At 43.9% G+C, this 19898-nt stretch overlaps 1 protein-coding gene across 1 annotated transcript in view; it reads right to left on the bottom strand.

Moving 5' to 3' along the window:
- Positions 1–19573, bottom strand: part of LOC143340309 (uncharacterized) — a 49241-nt gene extending 29668 nt beyond the window's left edge. The window contains exon 1 of the mRNA XM_076762101.1: positions 19503–19573. The gene's annotated coding sequence lies outside the window, so the exon portion shown is untranslated. The remainder of the gene's footprint in view (positions 1–19502) is intronic.
- Positions 19574–19898: the final 325 nt, after the last annotated feature.

Genomic DNA, 19898 nt, shown 5'->3' with positions numbered 1-19898 from the left:
CAACAAACGGATGATTGATCACCAGGAAAACATATTCAACAAGATGATCAAACTCGATGCGTCGCGTTTTCTAGTGACACAGCAGTTTACAATATTTTTGTATTTTCTGAGAGTCCATTTACAATAATGCAATTTTTATATTATATCATATCCAGTGTAATGTACTTATAATATATGAAAAAAAATTTTAAATGAATAAATCTTTAAGTATTCTATTTTCTAAAATTTTCTTGAAATTGAAAATTATCTATTTTAAACTGTGAAACAGTTTCTGCAAGGATCGCGGAATAAATCGAACGCCAATCGATCGTATCGAATCGGTATCAATAGTCACGGTGATCGACGCGTTATACGAGAATCGAATGCGCATTTTATGAAAAGTGGTCCAACGAGAGGAGAGCCTACTTTCTCCTCTCGAAGCGTTCCCTTGTTAACTCGTCGACCACCGATTGCTCGACGTCTTTCTCTTTTGTGGAACATCATTTCGCCTCGATTACTGCTGCGTAACGATTATGCATTCGTCCAGGAACACGACGTCCATCCAAGAGGAAAATGGACGCCACTTCCGTGGCGAGACGAGAGCTCTTTGCAAAGTCTATCCTCTTCATTGATTTAAGGATGTTTGAATGATCAACGATGTAAACAAAAATTTACGACTGCAATTTTGGAATTGCAAGAAAACGAGAAACCTGATTGAATCTTGCACGAATCTTCAATCGAGTGTAGAGTCTGTAATGAAGGCTGTTTTCGAATCTATCGCAACATCGAAGCGTCTTTGATCATCTTTCCTCCATTAAAGGCCTAGCATTAGTCAGCTAATTACACAAATTCTGCCCACTGTACCTAACTTCGCGTTCTAAAACAGTATTTCTCAACCTTTCGCTCGTAACCTCCTTCTAAGTTTCACTGGTACGAATAACAGTGTAATGATTGTCTATCTATGATATGGTAGATTACATAACAAAATACACTAACACGAGATAATATATTCGATAAAAATTAATAGAGAAAGAACTTGGTTGTCAGATTTAATCGAATAACAATTGGGAAATTCACATGACGTTTACTACAAGTTTTCCAGAAATCAGTGTTCTCCAAAATGGAGGGTCTTAATGTAACACCAAATGAATAACTGAAATATCTCTTCCTATTTCTGTAAGGGGTTGCATTTAAAAAAATTTAGAAACCCTCCATCCCAAATGGGATTGTATCCCAATTAATATGCATAATTAATATTATTCTACTATTTTTCGTGACCCAATTTTGTTACTCGTATCTCTCCTCTAAAAAATACAGAGTGGCCCACTGGGGGACTGGATGTACTCTAGTTGAGAATCCCCGTTCCACTCGATCTACATTCGATCGGATCGTTTCCAATTCCCCTTGCAAATTGCGTCGGTGCAGACGTGTTCTGCGAACGTAGACAAGTTGAATGTTAATTACTGTTTCAGCTAAAGTCCATTTAGAGCTCGTCGTTTCCGTTCGATCCAGGCGATTATGCCTCAGAAACCACGTAATACCGACTGAAAGGAGTACGTTCGACCGACTGTACGAGTCTTGCGAAACCGTTCGACGTCGACTGGCGTCGTTGCTTGGTCGTGGTCGTGATCGTGGTCGTAATCAAGAGTCAAAGTCAAGGTCGAGATCGAGGCGAGAGAAACGCTTATGCAACTCTTGTTGCTTACCGTGCCGCAACGTTTCCAGAAGTAAAAAGGCGTGGAGGGGATCGTTGCAGCACGGTGACCGGCTATGCCACCAAACAGGTATGAAAGAACTGTTACGTATTCCCGGGAAAACTTAGAGACGCGCCGAGGAACGGAACGACCGACTGCGTTCGCGATAATAAAACCTTCCTCCACGTGTCTGGTTACGCACCGTTCCACGCCAATTAAGGGGGAGCTCTTGCGCAACCGGTTCAAAAAATCCATTTTTCCTGGAAAAATCCACCTCGAAAGCCTACGTTTAAAAATCTTCGAAATCCTTTCGAACTACTCAAATTTTTAGAATCTTTCTGTGTTTGTGTTCGTTCGATTGCACAAATAAAATCGCAAATCCCGTTACGAGGCTCAGACAACACCCACAATAAACACAGACGAACAATCCACGATTCAGTCCTCCAAACAAACGTTCCCAAAAGCCTTTGGCTCGATTATTAGCGTCGTCGGCGTTCGACCGAGCCGTGAAAACGATCGACAGGTAAAAATACCTGGGCCCACGGGATTTTCTCGAAGACAGTGGAACACGGTCGACCCAATTGTCGACGTCGGGGGGGCGTCTCCGCGTCCACTTGCGAGGCTCGTTCTCATTGTGACGAACGGATATCTCGCGTCCACTCGCGCAAACAATGGCCCCGTCTTTTGTTCGCCAAAGTCTGCCCAGCGTGCGGCCGACCCACGAACAACGCCAGGATTAAACGTGCCAATAAATTTTCGAGGGATTACGAAACAATCGACTCGTAATGGCTGCCCTCCGTTCCTCCGCGCGCCATCCTAATTACGGAAAGATACGCGTTCCTTACGACCCTTCTACGCCCCCATCAAACCTCTCCAAATCACCTTCAAACGTCGTCGTTAAATTAGATTGACCAGGATTTCACTAGCTTCGGACAACAAATATTTGTAAATTCTGTTTTGTGATGATAACAAAAACCATCGTCGAACATCGGTTTGAAGAAGGAGTTGCGTGTTTGGAGTCTGCTAGCGCGGTGTTAAAGGGCATTCTCGAGCCCTTTGCAAAGGCGTGAGAAGCGCCAGCGGTGGTCTTTTCTCTTCTTCGTTGGTCTTCAACGACAATTATCGCCGGCCAGAAGACGTCGGCGAAAGGGGACGACAGGTAACCGTGAAAGAAAAATCCACGACCCGGTGATTACGTAACGCGAGTCACGGTGACGGCTCGTCAGAATGAAAGGGACGCGAGCGACGGCCGGAACTCTCTGGCGGCAGTGAACTTGAAGACGAAGACGACGACGACGAGCGAGGAAACCGACGTCGGACCGCGTCGCCGTGGAAACTCCGAGAGGAATTGCCTTCCGTGACTAATGACGGTCTGAATTTTAGCGGCGTCGACCCGCGATACGTGTAACGATCGCGATGATGATGATAATCATCCTGCTCGCGATGATGGGGCTCACTGGCCAGACCTCCGGAGGATTCGATGAAATATGTTCCAAGCGTGTTCCCGAACGCTTCTTTCCGTCCGGACTCGAGGCTGGAAAAATTCATGCGAGACACGACTACCTACTATGGCAAATAACGTTGCCTTCTGGAACAAATGATACGATCATAGCAATTTACAGCAGTCGCCATCGTGTTCAATTACAGTTTTCCATTGCTCTGCAAGTCTTAGTATTAATTAACGTATTTTTTCTCAAATTCAGTTACGTTATACAGTAAAATTCCGATTATATAGGGTGTTCGGCAACCACTGGGAAAATTTTAATGGGGGATTTTAGAGGCCAAAATACGACGAAAATCAAGAATACCAATTTGTTAATGAAGGTTTTGTTAAACAGTTATTACCGTTTAGAGTTCCGACCGTACTGAATTTTTTTCTCGAAAATGCACAAGATTTCGGGGGTATGTCTATTGACCAAAAATGATTATAATTCACCCCTGCAACCGAAAATATTTTTTTTAGAACGATTTGAAAAATTTTTTTTTCGTCGAAAAATTTAGGCACCTACCCCCTGTTGATTTTTCTTAAAAATGCGTTTTCGATTTTTTGTAATTTTGTTTGACGCCCTACAGAAAAGTGGTCTAATACTTTTCTGTAGGTACCCATGAGCTCTACTTCAGAGAAAAGTTTCATTGAAATACATTCACAATTAGAGTTATGGCTGTTTGAAAATTGGACCATTTTTATGGGGGTTTTTCTCATTTTCCGGTGTCAAGGACTAACTTTTCGAATATTTTTGTGATCTGTATATATTCTCCATCAAAATACGCGTAGTTTGCTTTTTTAAACATTAAAATCGTCCAATCCGTTCAGAAGTTATGACGTTTTAAAGATTCGCATGAAAATTCGGGCAGACATTTCTGGCCAGAAATTAGATTTTCTGTAAGGAATTTTTTTCTCGAAACTGAGTAGAATTTCGAGGGTATGTCTATTCACCAAAAATCATTGTAATTGACCCCTGCAGCTAAAAATAATTTTTTCAGAACGATTTGAAATCTTTTTTTTCGGGGTAACCACACAGTTATGGTCAGACATTATATTTTCAGTAATGAATTTTTTTCTCGAATGTGAGTAGGATTTCGAGGGTATGTGTATTGACCAAAAATGATTGTAATTGGCACCTCTAGCTAAAAATAATTTTTTTAGAACGATTTGAAATTTTTTTTCGGCACCTACTCCCTGTCGATTTCTCTTAAAATTTCGTTTTTGATGTTTACAGAAACGTTGTTTAATACTTTTATGCCATCCTCAACGACAGAAGATCACCCAAAGCGTGAAATATATAATATACAGTCCTTTATCTGTGAGTGTGAAGGAGTTTGATATCGAGAAAAGTTGAGAAACGCTGTTGTGGGAGCACTTGTCGCGAGGCGGACTTTTGGACGTCGGTTACGTAGTTTCGCGGAGGCAGCTAGACCAATTCTTTTCCTCCAGTTCATCGTCCAGCGTTTCCAGCTCGAGCCACGTTAACGGTATACCAACTTGCGACGCAGCTACTCGGAAACCGTCTCGACGTCGTTCAACCCGTCGCATTCGAATTCCCTTGATCTCATCGTTTTTGTCCGCCCGACAATAAAACGAAACCCGCGCGTTAATTACACCTCGCGTCAAGCATTGTTACGACTCTAACTACGGTCTACGCCAGTGCCTCTCAGCCTTTTTCAACCCAACACCCCTCTTACAATTTTTCTTTTTTTCCCCATCCACCGGTAGTCGATCTTTTAATACCCCGACGGATGATGGATTCGAGTAGCTTTTACAGCCCACGTCCGATATCAACATACACTCTAAACATGCACGTATACATTTCGCGATTATTTACGGTTATTTGCCACAATATTGAAATAATTTACCGTACGACTGGAAGGAAAGAAAGCATTAGCTCTGGCGCGCGCTTTATCGCAGGAAGTGTTCAGCGTACGGCGTGTGAGCACACTTGAAAATGACGGACGCAAACACGGTGCTCGCTTTGCTTATAGATAGCCAACTAGGATATAGCAGAGTATTAAAAGGCGCAACTTGTTGCAACGAACGAGTTCGAGGAGAGTGAAAATGAAATAATAGTTCGATGCATTAGGGACTATCAATAAAACCTCTTCCTTTTTGTGTCTACGACAAACCTGTTCGAAATCACCCTACATTTGAAAAGTTGTTTCTATTAAACACGCTAACTTAACTCACAATATTTTAGAAAATATTCAGTGGTCTCGATTCGTGCGATAAAAATGAGATTAAAACAAAGATGGAGTAATGGGAGATAATTCGCGAGCTCCCGTAAAATGGCGGCCTTCTGCGATCTTGTCACGGTGCTGGGTGGAGGAACGACAGGGGATTCACCGTTTCTAGCGTAGACAGTCGTCGCGGAGAGATAAGAGCGGAAATTCGGCCGCGGGGGAACAAAAGGCAGAGTTTGCTAGTTTGGGGGCCTCCGCTTGTGTTCGTTTCAGGTGTTGCCGCGACGGTGAGGAGTGCGTGCGTGCACCTCGTAACACGCAAGCACGACGAAGACACGTCTTTAGGTCCCGTACACTTCCCGCGGTAGCGTGCCGGCTTGACCAATTAAGGGCCTCTTCCGTCGAGACCTCTTAATGGTGGATGTGTTGCGTTCGCTCGAGCGTGCGCGGCCGCGAACCAGCCCCTCGTAACAACGTAATTTTCCGTGGCCGTTCCACCTCGGATCGGTCGAGTTCTTCGACAGCCGTTCCCTCTCCTCCGCCTCTTCGTCATCCAATTCCAAGTACGCTTGAAAAACCGCGAACTTCGAGTAAAAACCGCCTGTCAACCTTGTCACGCTCGTTTCTCCATCTACGCGACACGCGGGATGACTTAGTCTTTTCGATGAATATTCTCCGACGAAGAATTGGATTTTCTGGACAGAGGTTCCCAATCGTGGACTCAACGCGATTTGCAAGCGTGGACGCTCGAACGGGAAGTAGAACAGGACCGTTGCAGTCAGACGTGGATTAATGGATCGACCGCGGTGGTCACTGGTGACCGACGCTCCACGCTTACAGTGGCAATATTTAGAATGTTAGAAGCCTGGTGCTTGTAAAATAGTATGTAATTTAATTAGGAATGCTGTGAAATAGTATTCATATGTTTCACACTATTATTTGAACAAATTTCGAAGTCTTTAAACATGGAAAACTAAGACGACGTCGACATATTCACCCTTAAGTGGGTTATTGTTCGACATATGTCAATGTAATTATTTGAAAATGTATGTAATCCTTCATTAGTTCGTTAACTTAAAGAAAAGTTAAGTAAAATAATTCAGTTGAGATTGAGAGTCCACTTAAGAGTTAAAGTACCTTTTAATCGAGAATATGGCCAACAGGTACGTCTTTAATGGAGTCTCGATTTTCTCGAGGATAATGTATCGATAGAAAAAAAGTTTAATGTAGCCAGATTAAAAATTTCATTCGAAGCTGCCACCGCGTGGGTTTGGAAAGCGTTAGATTGGGTTTTTGTGGCGTAAAGGGGGCAAGAAACGAGTCTCTCTCGCGGGTTCAGCCCCGGTGGCAACCGAAGAAGGGTTTTGCTTTTGCGCGCGAGCGTGTACGAGCGGAGGAAACCAGGTAACAGCGTTCCCGTGTTACCGGTCCGCCGCGGCCACTGTAATTTATTTAATGTAAGCGGCACATCGTCGTACGCGCGCAGGCGCATACCAGGCGTCAGTGTGCTATGTGTGCGTGCGTGCACGCACTTCCATCGTATATCGTTTCTTGCCAGCGTTCTTCGTATCGCGCGAAACGCGCGCGAGCGCGCCTCATGAAAAACGCGCTTCCATCGGCCGTACACGCGCCGACAAAAATCACTCTAGCTCCTACAGGGTGTTCGGTTAATCGTCGTGAAACCTGCAGAGGACGATTCTTCGGGATGAAATAAATCGAAAAGGAGGAATGAAATTTGTTCGTACGGGGCTTCGTTGTCGAGAAAATCGAACGTGGAAATTGGACCGTAATGGCGTTGCCTCATAAGTAGAAACGGCGCGTCATAGACGGACGCGTCAGGCGTTTTTAGTTCCTGGTTCAAAGATACTCGTACAGGTGGCTGACTCACGCCATTACGCGATTTACAAAGTATCCAGCGACTCTGCTTTCGCAAAATCCATCCTTTTAAAAACCATCGCGCTCGTAAACGAAAAACTCGAATTCCCCGTGTATCGCGCGAGAATTCGCAATTTACATTCCCTCGCGGAGATCTATGATCGCGTGGCGTACTCGCGTGACAAATGCCAGGATATATCCGAGGCGTCGTCCGCGCGCGACAGAGATTCATTCCCATCGCGGACAACGAATGATTTCTACCTTTCAAACGTGCCTCGGGAAAGTATCAGGTTCCCAGAAATTTACGCGCGTCGGCCGAGCGCGCGTATCCCTGAAAAGTTGGCAGAAAAAGACGAAACGGGAGAAACCTAACCGCGAATCGGGCGCGTTCTCCGTTCCCTCTTGCGCACGCTGGATCCTTGGCCCTCCGTCTGCCTTGGCTTCTCCTTCCTTCTCGTCTTTCTCCTCCCGACTTACGATCTGGCTTTCCTCGATTCCTCTCTCACCCTCTATCCTTCTTAGTTTTCTCTTTCTCGACTTGTTGAGGTCAGAACCGTGATCGCGCCTCACCTTCCTTCCCGTTCTTCGCCGGCGCGCATTCGCTGGCCTCGCCTTCGCAGATCTCCTCCTCGAGGTTACGACGTTCCCCTGCGAAGCCAACCGCGATAACTTCGACCTTCTCCGATAACGCTCCGATTCCCACTACCAGCCGTGCCTGCGTGCAGCAACGCTTTCGTACCTTGTTAACCCCTTGACGTCCGCCATTTTTTCTGTTCCGTTCCACTAGGCCCTTCCGTGATTCAGCCATTTTCACTTGCTAGCGATGCTTCGTAACCCCTGGTGTCCATTTTTTATATTTCGTTCCTGCTGATGCCTTCCTTGATTTAGCTATTCAACTATTGCAATTACTTATAGTCTACGAAGGTGGTTCTTGACCCCTTGATGTCCACCATTTTTTATATTTCGCTTCAGCTGGTGCCTTCCTCGATTCAGCTATTCAACTATTGCGATTACTTATAGTCCATGAAGGTGGTTCTTGACCCCTTGATGTCCACCATTTTTTATATTTCGCTTCAGCTGGTGCCTTCCTCGATTCAGCTATTCAACTATTGCAATTACTTATAGTCCATGAAGGTGGTTCTTGACCCCTTGATGTCCACCATTTTTTATATTTCGCTTCAGCTGGTGCCTTCCTCGATTCAGCTATTCAACTATTGCAATTACTTATAGTCCATGAAGGTGGTTCTTGACCCCTTGATGTCCACCATTTTTTATATTTCGTTTCAGCAGGTCCTTCCATTACTCATCTCTTCAACTGTTGCAATTATGTACTAATAGTCTATGAAGGTGGTTCTCGACTTCTTGATGACCTTCCAGTAGATCCATCCACAATTTATTTCCACCCATAAGAAAAGAGAAAGAGAAAAATGTTACAAAATTAAATAACTTAGAATGGAGCATGTTTTGATAGTTTTGTGCATTTTTACACCATTTTTCAGCTCGAAACGAGGGAACCCTTTGGACGATCTCTTCCCATGACCGCTGCAGCCCTTTCTGTCTCCCGGGTACAATTTTCCTGTCGTCGGAAAAATTATTACTGCGATGCCTGTGCGAATAAACGCGAAACGCATTGTTCCGACCGGGTTGCCCTATTCTCCGGCTTGGATGCATACTTCTTCCTTTTATTTCATACGAGAACCCGGTGTACCGTACGAGCGATTATGCACGGGAGCTAGCGTCACGTTTCGACGCGACTGATTTTCCGGAATTCCCAGGATTTCCCGGTGTTCCGTTCCCAAACGCCATGCTTCTACAAAGCAGTCGTATTATAAAAGTTCCAGGATGAAAATAATGGAAAAAGCAATTGGCCATGCTGTTGGAGAACTTCAGAAACAGATTTTTAATCGAATGGATAAATAAATATTTGTACAGCGATTTATTCGCAACGGTTGTTCGACGGAACAGTTATTCGGATAAGCTTTTATACGTTCAACGTGAATTATAATTTGATTTTAGATATAATTTAGATTGTATTTAATTTTGATTGAACAGGTAATCAAAATTGGTTTATCTTTAACACGTTGCTATTTAAAAAAATATCTATATTAATAAATTTGTGTTGGTAGGAATCGTAACATTTATCTTAGAAGAAATCTATCTATAAAATTGATTATAATGTACGAAATGCAATTTTGTAGATTGCAATTAGAATTTATGTTCTACGATCCGACGGTGATAAGAAACGATAAATCAATATAAATGTTATTTATCTCTAATTTAATCTTCTATTTCATTTACACGTATGATTAAAACTCGATTGCACGTTAGAACATTAACAAAAGAGAGGAAGCGAAGTCTCGCACGAAATGTATCCTATTATTTTGTAAAAAAGGAATTTTCTTCCTTCGTCGGTTAGGTATTAGATGAATTTCAACGGGCGGAAGAGAATAGAATTACTTATATCTCATCACAATTTCAATTAGTCTACGTTTCATACGTTACAAACGAATTTTATAGTTCATAAATTAATTACCCATACTATGTACATGGTAACGTGAATAATTGTAAGTTCAATGAATCTTTCATAACGTATCCATGAGAAACAGATTCAGGAGCGTCGTTAATTATGTACTTTAATCGCGATGTTTATAAGCAACCCTAATACGCATCGGGTGGTTCGTTCGATGAACGAAAAAATAAAACTTAAGAATTGGGTATAAACTGATTTTGGGTTTCCAGCTTATTGAAACGATTCATCAAAAATTGCACAAAGTCCAGGAGGATGGCGCGATGGAATCGCGAAAAATCGAATTATAAAGCAATTAATAATGGGAAACGTTGCTGGTAATTAAAGCAATTAAGGTAGAAATTCAAGAAAAACGGACATTATTAGTGTCCATGAATGAAACAGTTTCTCATCGCGATAGCACCGAATCGTACGCTCGTTTAATTGGACCGTAAGAGTTATTGCAATTTCGTTAAAATATTTTCGTTTCATTTATCATTCAGTCGCTGCTCCTTCAACCTCGAATTTCTATTCGTTCTCAAACAATTACGTGTTACACGATTATTTGAAGTTATTTTTTAAATTGATTTTCTGTAAATCGAAGCTTATTACTGAAACTGTCGACTGAAATTAACGAGTACTGTAAGATCGTAGGCCTGCAATGGAGTCGACTATCGATGGAAAGCCATCGTGGAGTTCCAGCGAAGAAGAATACCGGAAGCTACGTCTGTCGACCCGTTTCGTTCGATCGATCGTCGCTTATCGGACTCTCTTACCAGCATGCAGGAGTCGGTTATCTAGGAAGTCAGCGGGTACCAGCATAACGACATCTGATTTGCCTTCCCGTTGCACCCGATCGTAAACCTGCCGATGGAGATTCTCGCGATTTTTCCTCTCTTTTTCCCTCCTCTTTTCGCGTAAACCTTTGTTGCCGCTACTCGCGTATCCTTCGACGTACATCGATTCTACGAACGGTTCTCTGTTTCCTCGTCTTCGCCGACGTTTTCCTTCGCCGTTGGAGATTTACGACGACATCGTTTCGCGTTTTATTTGCTCGCCGGACTCTTCCGTCGTGAGCTCGAAACGTTTCGTCCGCGTCTCTAGGAACGAGGCATCGCCGATCGACGATTTATTTCGACAGCCTACGAAATTACTACGGGAGCCGCGCTGGGGAACGATTTGGGTTACGACGAGGAACTTCTTAACATTTCCAGTCCGCCACTGGCGAATTTTTCGGGGTTTTACGATCTCGTTTTACCCGGAAACGTTGTAGCTGATTTAAATGAATTAAGAAGAAGAAGAATGCTTGTCGCTCTAGTTGTCGCATCCCGATGAAAAACGAGATTAATCGCGCCGCGGCGCGGAATGATAATTGAATCTGAATTTGTTGAAATTAATAGCGCGAAAGGGAACGAGGATGGAAGTGGTAAAAATGAAAGGAAGAATATAGAGGAGACGAAGACATCTTAGGAAAGTCTGATCGAAATCGGAACAACTGGTTTCACTCTCGAACGAGCGGTATCGAGTGTGCGAGAAACGGTTCTTCGAGGTGTCCATCTGCTTGTACGTACAGGGGAACGTCAACCATAAGCGAACGGAGAGCGCTCGTGGACGTTTGGCGAAATCAAAACCCTCGAACACCGGGGGAACGTGCGATATAAACCTATGAAACCATCCATTTTGTTTTTGATTCAATTTTCCATGAAATTGCAAAGTCATTGATACTTTTTGGTTTCTCTTTACGATGGAGTATGAGAAAGCAAATTGGAGACAAGAGGAGTACTGTTTGCAAAATTCCATGTTCCCAGGAGTAGTTTAAACGACGTTTCTGCGTAGAATTTGCTAAAAGTGTGAAGTTTGAAAAGCGCAGGTGTGCAGTGGCGGGTCAACTCAGGCAACGAATCGTCGCGTTCGACTTTCTAGACGCGAAAGAAAATTTGCATCGCTCGTGGGACGAGCACGATGCGTGGCAGAAAAAGTGGCCGAGTCTCCGATCCGCAGTCGCGCACCTGTGCGTGTACGCATGCATGCGTGACAGAGGCGAGAACATAGCGGGGAGAAACGCACGAAACCCTAACCTGACGCAAGTTGACCTCCGCACCTGGATTTGCGATCGCGTTCGGTGTCGGGTATTTAACGGAACCGCGAAGAAAGTAAAGTAGACGGCTGGGGCCCCTGTACAGGTGGCCTTACGCCCGAGAAAAACAAGTCCCGAGAACTCGTTCGCCCGCCAAATGGAATTCCTTCCCTCGAAATCCACTATGAAAAACTCCAGGCGGCAAGAAATTACCTTTTTACGCGAGGAACCGCGGTATTCTAACGGGGACGGATTTCTAAACAATTTTTTTAAAGAGACAAAATTGGATCGGGACCATTCGAAAATCTGGACAATGGCGTCATCGACTATACGTAACTGGAATTTAAATAATTTAAGAGGCGTCCAGACGGTAAATAGCACTTCTTTGAAAATAAATTGACGGTGAAAGAACGAGATATCTGAATTTTAAGAATTTGTTTGGCACCGCTTTGGGGAAAAACGGGACATTTTTCTGAAACGACGAATCGCGTGAATCATAACCGACGAGATCCTATTCGTTTTTTGTGGGATCGTTCCGCTTGATATCGAAATTCTCGAGGCACCTGCGTGTCCACCGTGACATTGTAGCTTCGTCGTCGTCCATCATCGTTCCAGGAAGTAAAATCTCTCGATACGCACGAGGCGGCTTATTTGCCAACGCTGACGCAGACGCGCCTCGTGTTGGTTCCAACGAGAACCAACCAAAGCGTCGATCGCCGATATTTTATGAACTTTGTCACGATTTTAAACTAGAGAAAAATATCGAAGGAGTGGAGATCAGCTCCTCTCGAGAGATCAATCTGGCTTTCAAATTTGTATTTCCACTTGCAGCCATGGATGCTGGTCGTGGACTAGAATATCTCATCGCGTGAGCTTGTTTACGCTCGTTCGAGGAAGTAACGAAAGTCTCGATCGTTGCTATCGGTAGCGGGATCGGTTTACTTCGGCCGTGCCCCGGGTCGAATTGATCGAAGCGTGTGGCCGGTCTTTACACGTGACCAAGAAGAACCTTGAACGGAGCGGACAACGACCTCCGAGATTGTACAAACTCGAAACTTTCCTCGATGTCGCCTCCTCGATGGGCGTGCTCACTCGCCTTTTACTCCCAAACACCAGAATCTTCCACGAGACATCTTCTACGAGACTAAAATTTTGTTTAAAGACCATTCAAGCCACTCGCGACCGCTTCAAGTCGTTTGAACAGTAAATCGTGAATCATAACGAATCATAACGAATTAGAGAGATATTAATAGAAGAAAACGTTTAAGTTATTCACATTCTGAATGATACCAGTTTGCTTTAAGTCTATTTTAATTTCTTGATTAAATATGCATAACGATATCCCAACTCTAGGTTTTCGTATAATCTTTTAATCTGTACTATCAGTCTGATAAAACGTTTTCCAAACAGAAGACACGGAGAGCCTCCCACTTTGCGAAACATTGGCCTACATCGTAGACTTTTAAATCAACCCGGTGTCTCGAGAGTATTTTGTTTGCGTCGAAGATTCGAATTAGATCGGAAACTTCGAGAAAAGAGACGACGAAAAGCGGACGCAACGTAGAAACCGAGGGAACCTTGACTATAGAAGTTACTCGATCTTTAAATTTCTAACAGGCCGAAAGAGCCTAGACTTTTAAATCAGCCTGGAGGCGCCTTTGTCTATCTTGTTTACGCCCGAGAATCGAATTAGATCGGATCGTAATAGAAAAACTTGGGGAACCTTGACACTAAGAATATCCTCCATCTTTAAATTCCTGTGCGTCCTAGACTTTGGAACTTGTAAATCTCTGTAGAAACTGTACAAAGTGAATCGAGGGAATCTTGAATGGTAGGAATCGCTTGGTCTTTAAATTATCAACAACCCAAATCTTAAATGTTCAAGTTTACTCGAGGCACAATGCTGCTTTGTTTAACCCATCTGCGTTATGGATACTTGCAATAGAATCATTCCCTATCTTCAGCTTAAAAGACTGCTATACAAAATCTATTTCTAAGGCATGTTTACGTCCAGTCCTGAGCACAAAGTCTGGACCAAACCTCTTTACGTGCAATTGGTATGACTTGGAAGTCCTGACACGAGGAATCTTCTATCTAAAAAGTCCCAAACAGGCCCTAGACTTATAAATCACCCAGGCATTTCACCTATCCTCTTTCCAATCCAAGATGAAAGAAGAAACCAAACTTTAAATTTTTAAGTCTGCCCTGCGTTAGGGATACTTGCAATAGAATCATCCCCTACCTTTAGCTTGCAAGACTGCTGTAAAAAATCTGTTTCAAAGGCCTGTGTATCTCTCCACGTGCAATTCATTACACATATTTAATCGCAAGAAGAGAGGTACGAAGCCTTGACACAAGGAATCCTCTATCTGAAAATTCCCAAACAGACTCATAAATCACCCAGGTGTTCACCCACCGTCTTTTCATCCGAGACGAAGGAAGATACGCCTGGAGGTGTTGAACAACGACGGAGGCCACGAGTTTATCAACGCTTATCGCCGTCGATGGTCATCGAGTACCAAACAAAGGCTCGAAGTCCCAGCTCGAAACTCTGAAGCGACTGGTTCTGTGACCCGGAAAATCAACGAGCCTCGGTTAGTTCCTTCTTCGACCGGGAGACATTTGCGTTTCCGGTTCTCGTGGAAGGCGCTGGTGGTCGGTCGGTCGCTGGAATTCAGTAGCAGAGACACGGGGGATAGACGGAGAGCGTCGAGGGTCGGTTGGTAGACGACGGAAGAAAGAAGAGGCAGCGCCAGCGTGGACTCTGGGTTTCGCCAAGAAGACGTAACGGTAAATCCGCGGCCGCTGGCGTCCGATGAACCCACTCTCAGCCTCGCACGGCCTGTGTAGCCTCCTGAACACGCGTTCCTTACGTGTGTCCGTTTCGTGCTGCTGTTGCTGCTGCCTCTTCTCCCGCGTCCGTGTTGGCGTTCCTCGGGACGTGCTCGCACGGACGCGGCCACGTTACGCCAAAGCCTGTCATCGAATTATTACCAAGCGAATAGATACGTATGGGCCAGCGCGATGGTGGTGGTACGACGTGGACGGCATTTGAGTCACCCGGCTCCTCGTGGTTTTCCTCCGGTGAGGCCTCCCCCCCTGCTCGTAACATATGCGCGGATGGGGACGAGGAAACCTGGACGCACCGTCGGGTTGCGTCATCGACTGCACGGGAGGGCAGGAGGGTTAGTATCCGGAAATTGGGTCGTTCGAGTTTGGTGGACTTTAATCGAACGAGCCTTTCCAGAATCGATCCCTTTTTCACTGAGTTCTAGGTCCCAACGAGATGAGACTTGGGAGATTTCGTAAAGGGTTGCGAGTGAAATTGGGCAGTAATCTCACTTTATATATTTTATAACTTAGTGTGAAATTAGATAGTAAAATGACATAGCGATAGTTGCAATAGAAGGGCAGCTCGTGTTTTAGAAATTTGAAGTCTCTGCACCTAACTCAGTCCCACATATGGGTGATAAGATTTGTCAATAATTCTCAAGATTAAATTTAATTTTAACGAGACTGTAAAAATAAGTTCTGTGGCAAATTATGGGTAGTTTTCAATTGTCTAAAAACAGAGTTTCCTTTCCGTGGAGAATTTCAGGGGTTTGGTCTTGGAGTCAACGAGTTAATAGAGTCTATAAAAACTTAGTATTGGGGTAAGGTCGAAAGATGGACTTCGTAGGAGTGTGAAACGGTATTCGCGACGGAATCGTTACGGAATCAGTGCACGGGATCGAAAGTACTTGCATGCGTACAGGTCGTGGGCTGATAGTCGACGCAACGGCGTCAATGCGGGGCATATGCACTCGTTGACCGAGGTGAAAAGTGAACAACCCGGAGGGAAATTCTGCCAGCGCACGGATGAAATTGAAAACGCCGGACTCTCTCATCTGGAAGTCGTATACGTCGTTCACGTGGCTCGCCCGTTAATTTCTCGCCATCCGGACGGTGCCCGTTTGTGTTCTACGCGATCTCGATTTGTTCTTACCCCCCTTCACTTGATGGAAAACTTTAAACGTCTTCATATAATAATATTAAATCAATTGTATAAGAATTGTATCCTTCAGGAATTTTTATACAAAGTATTTTCAACTTAGGGATAGTCTGAAGCTAGCTTTTTGATTTTTTTCTGCGTGAATTTTAAATTTGAAGCTTGAAAGCTCGACCAAGCGCGAGTAAATGATTGTTTCGAACTATAATATTGGTATAGGTTGCCAGGGATTAGGCCAGATTTTCCTCCACATGAGAAATCTAGGTATCTCCGTTTCTCAAGATCAAGGATGCGAGGTGGAAAGGAAGCACTAAAGGACACGGAGGAAGAGAGAAAGGACAAAACATAGTGGAGGCAGAATACAGTTATCCCGGGCTCGGTGAGTTCTTGCCGCAGTCACGTTGCCCGCTCTTCTTTTCATCTTTCCTGCCATTATCTCCATCCTCGCTTGCACTTTAATTAGCCCCGTTCGAACGAGAATGTGTTCAGGAAAATACTCTCGCGGGCGAATTAAATTCGAGCCCGGCGCGACAAAAAGGGGAGCAAGAAGCTCGAGCTCGCGTCGTAAGAAACCTGAGCAAAGATTTATTCATTATAACTGACGTCTGTGTTACGGGGGGAAATAAAACTTCAGTGTCAATTTAAAACAACTCTAAAATTTCTAACGCTAAAGATTCACCGTCTTAGGGACCAAATTTTACTATTTTCGAAACGTCAGGACTCTGAAGTAGCATGCACGAATCTAAACCTGAACCTGGAGTCGAGGGTTAATCGCACATCGATCAAATTCAACATAAATTGATCGACCGAAAGAACCATCATATTTCTACGTCTATAAACTAACGAGGAGCAGAAGCAAATGTGTTTTGTCTCGAACCTCAGGAGCGGCGTTTCGTTTTACGTGAAAGAGTCTCCGGAAAGAGGAGGTTTGAGGGTCCAGGAAGGGTAAAGGGAGCAAGAAGGACGCGGTTGACACGTAAGAGTTGCGTCATGCGAGTAAGTGTACGCGTGCAGGTAGACAAAGATCCACGGAAAAAGAAGGGAAGAGGAACGAACGCGTATAGGCAGACCCGTGCACGTACGTAGGAAGATCGATTCTCGAGCGATCGAGCGAGTGCGTGGGGACCAGCGCGCGCCCCCGTTGACTCGTTGACTCACTGACTCTTGACGGACTTACCGTTAACCAGCAAAAGTGAACCGAGTAAGTCGTGTCTCTGGAACTTGCGGTACCGATTGTCCGTGCTGCGCTACGTGTGGGACGATTTAAAGCTCGCCATTGTCGCCGGCCGAATATACGATCGCGCGTGCACGCTTTTTCGATCGTCGAAAGAAAGTGCGAGCGCACCACGCTTTAGGGCAGACCTCGACCATCCCTATTCCAAACGATAGAACGATTGTTCTAAATGAGTATTTCGATCTTTCACCTCCCACGATTTCATTCGAAGCGAGATACGATAGTTACTTCAGGAGTTTAGACCTAAACACACTTAATTGATTTAATTTTGTATTATAGTAAACAAATTTTCTCGAAACATATCTTGATTATTCCTCTGTACAGAAATTTGTAATTTTTTTTAGACGAATCTTAAATTGAGCATTCTAACCCTTCTCTCAGATTCAATTTTCCGAGTGTTTTATGACGGAGACGGTAGCCCCCGGTAGCCATTTTAATTTGGAAAGGATTGCACCATATGGGAGACGAGGCTGAAAGGTGTTTGATTTTCAGAAGTTACTCGACCATTTTCCCTCGGTCGTAATTACGAGGGAAGACGGTGAGCTCTGAAAAAAGGATCCACTTGGGATGGGTTCAGGAGAAAAAAAAGGTAGCCAACCTTTGATTTCCGGGTTATAAATCGCCTCCTCGAAGGTACAGTAGCATATGTTCGATGTAAATGCCTGACCAGATCCCTTCCACTCGAGCTACGAAACAAAATTGCTCCGATAGAGTTCAACCAGAACCTCTAATGATAAATTCGAGATCCGATTAGCAGGAATAAAACTAATGGGCGAGTTCCATTAAAATTTCGAATCCAGAGTGCAGAAACTAATGGGCGAATTCCATGGGGCAGAAACAAAAACCATGATGAAATTACGGAGACACTCTGGGGGACACGTCACAGGCAAATTGGAATAAATAAACCGGAGTCGTTCCGTTAATGACCAACTTAACGATCCACTTTATACTAGTCGCTTAGAACCAGTACTAAGTAATCTAAATATAACACACGATCGCCAGTTCTGATACAGGAGATAAATAATTTACTCGAAAGAGTGTATACTCAAAACATCGGTGAATATGTGAGCTGAATCCTAACACGAACTACGGTGTTTCTTTTTATAAAATAACAAAGGGGGCTTAAAAATTGCGTGTCTACTTCTTTGCATTTGTTTTTAATTTCAAGTTTGGTGGAAATTGAGGGTGTGTTTGGATGTTGTAGGAATTGTTGAATGGGGGCCACTAAAGTAGGATTTCGTTCGAAGATGACACGTTTCCACGCGTAGGATAATGAAACTAGTGCGTAAGGCCGGGCAGAAGCGTCCTTCGCGATAAGGAGTGTCGATTACCGTAGGTAAATTGCGTGACAGACCGACGCCATTGAGGAGAACCGGCGGACCTTGACAGTGCGGGACTCCTTGACGGTACACCGATGTCAGTGAACCGGCCTACAGGACGACGAACGAGCGGGAACGATCAAGGATACATTCTGTACCGTCCGACATGACCGTACTTCGCGGGCCCCGTTCCTTTCTCGAATCGGGGAAACCCAAAACTCCGGGACACTTTTCTACTTCTTCGAAATTTAACGTCACATCGACTTCTACGGTGAATTAATCGAATTAAAAAATTTTTTTTAAATAGTTTGATATCCCACAATTATCCTAGGATGATATTTGCTTGAAAATAAATAAATGAATTATGTGATCCGGTAACGTTAGTACCAAGGTAGGATCAAAAATGTGTTTCTTGTTTTGGGTTTGGAATTTTTCGTCCTCGAATAGAAAGCTACATTTAATTCGAAGGAATACCGCAATTATTATCTGTTTAAAGGAGCCTGCATACTGTTCGAAAATACCAAACGATAAAAGATTATTCGAATCTATTGCAAATTGCGCATACATGTAATCCCGAGAGTCCTGGCAGGTCTAGCGGTTCTAAATTGCCGGAGCTATTAGCGGGAATCTCTTCGCAATTGTATCATCTGTTCCGGCGAACCTTGTAATTATCTTTCCATAGTTAAATATGGCCAGCGCAATTTAGAGCCTAATGGGACAAATGACGACACTATCTGCATACCGTCCACGGTGCATTAACCGCTAATTATTATTTTGTCGAATGCATTACGTACGCGATAAGTGTTCGCGGTTGATTGCATTTCGGCGAAATTGTGCGTCGCACGCTATGGCGCTTCTGACGTCGAATTACTACGTTCCGTGTATTCTCCATTTCAGAACCATTATTCGAAAATAAAATTTTACGTTCGAGAAATAATAAATTAGATATTTGAAACTTAAAAATTCAAGGATATTCAAAACAATTTCAGATACTTTACGTGAAATAACAAATGGGAAACGATTTAATTTAAATAGAATATTAAAACGTTCCTTTGACGGAATAATGATTTAATTTGCTGCAAAAAATATGTTGATCGATTAAGGATGAGAACTGACGAGGAGTGGGAATAACGAGCCATTTAATGGGACTCTTACCTCTACTCGATTTAGGCGATTCGAAGAATCCGTTCGAAAGGTCCCACCCTTCCGTTGGTCATATATAAATTATTGTTTCCCCGGCTTCACACGCCCTATTGTTTGCAAAATTGTCCCAGCCAGTCCTTCCTGCCTCCATCCGCAACCCTGGAAATCACCATCGTCGTTAAAGACACGATAATCGACTTAATCCTTTGGACCCTCGTACATTTTTTGCCTACCTTCAACGAGGATACACCTCTTGTTGGAAACTATGCTGGAATGAGTCAATCTTGGGGATTTTTAAGCTCCTGACTTCCAAAAGACGCCATAAACCTGCACTGGAACAGAAAAATTTCAAATGCTTCAATAACGTTCGAGAAAAATGTATCAAATTTCATGCAAAAGTATAAATGT

This window comes from Colletes latitarsis, chromosome 3 (genome assembly GCF_051014445.1).
Source record: "Colletes latitarsis isolate SP2378_abdomen chromosome 3, iyColLati1, whole genome shotgun sequence".
Taxonomy (NCBI): domain Eukaryota; kingdom Metazoa; phylum Arthropoda; class Insecta; order Hymenoptera; family Colletidae; genus Colletes; species Colletes latitarsis.
This window is presented reverse-complemented; position numbering and strand designations above follow the sequence as displayed.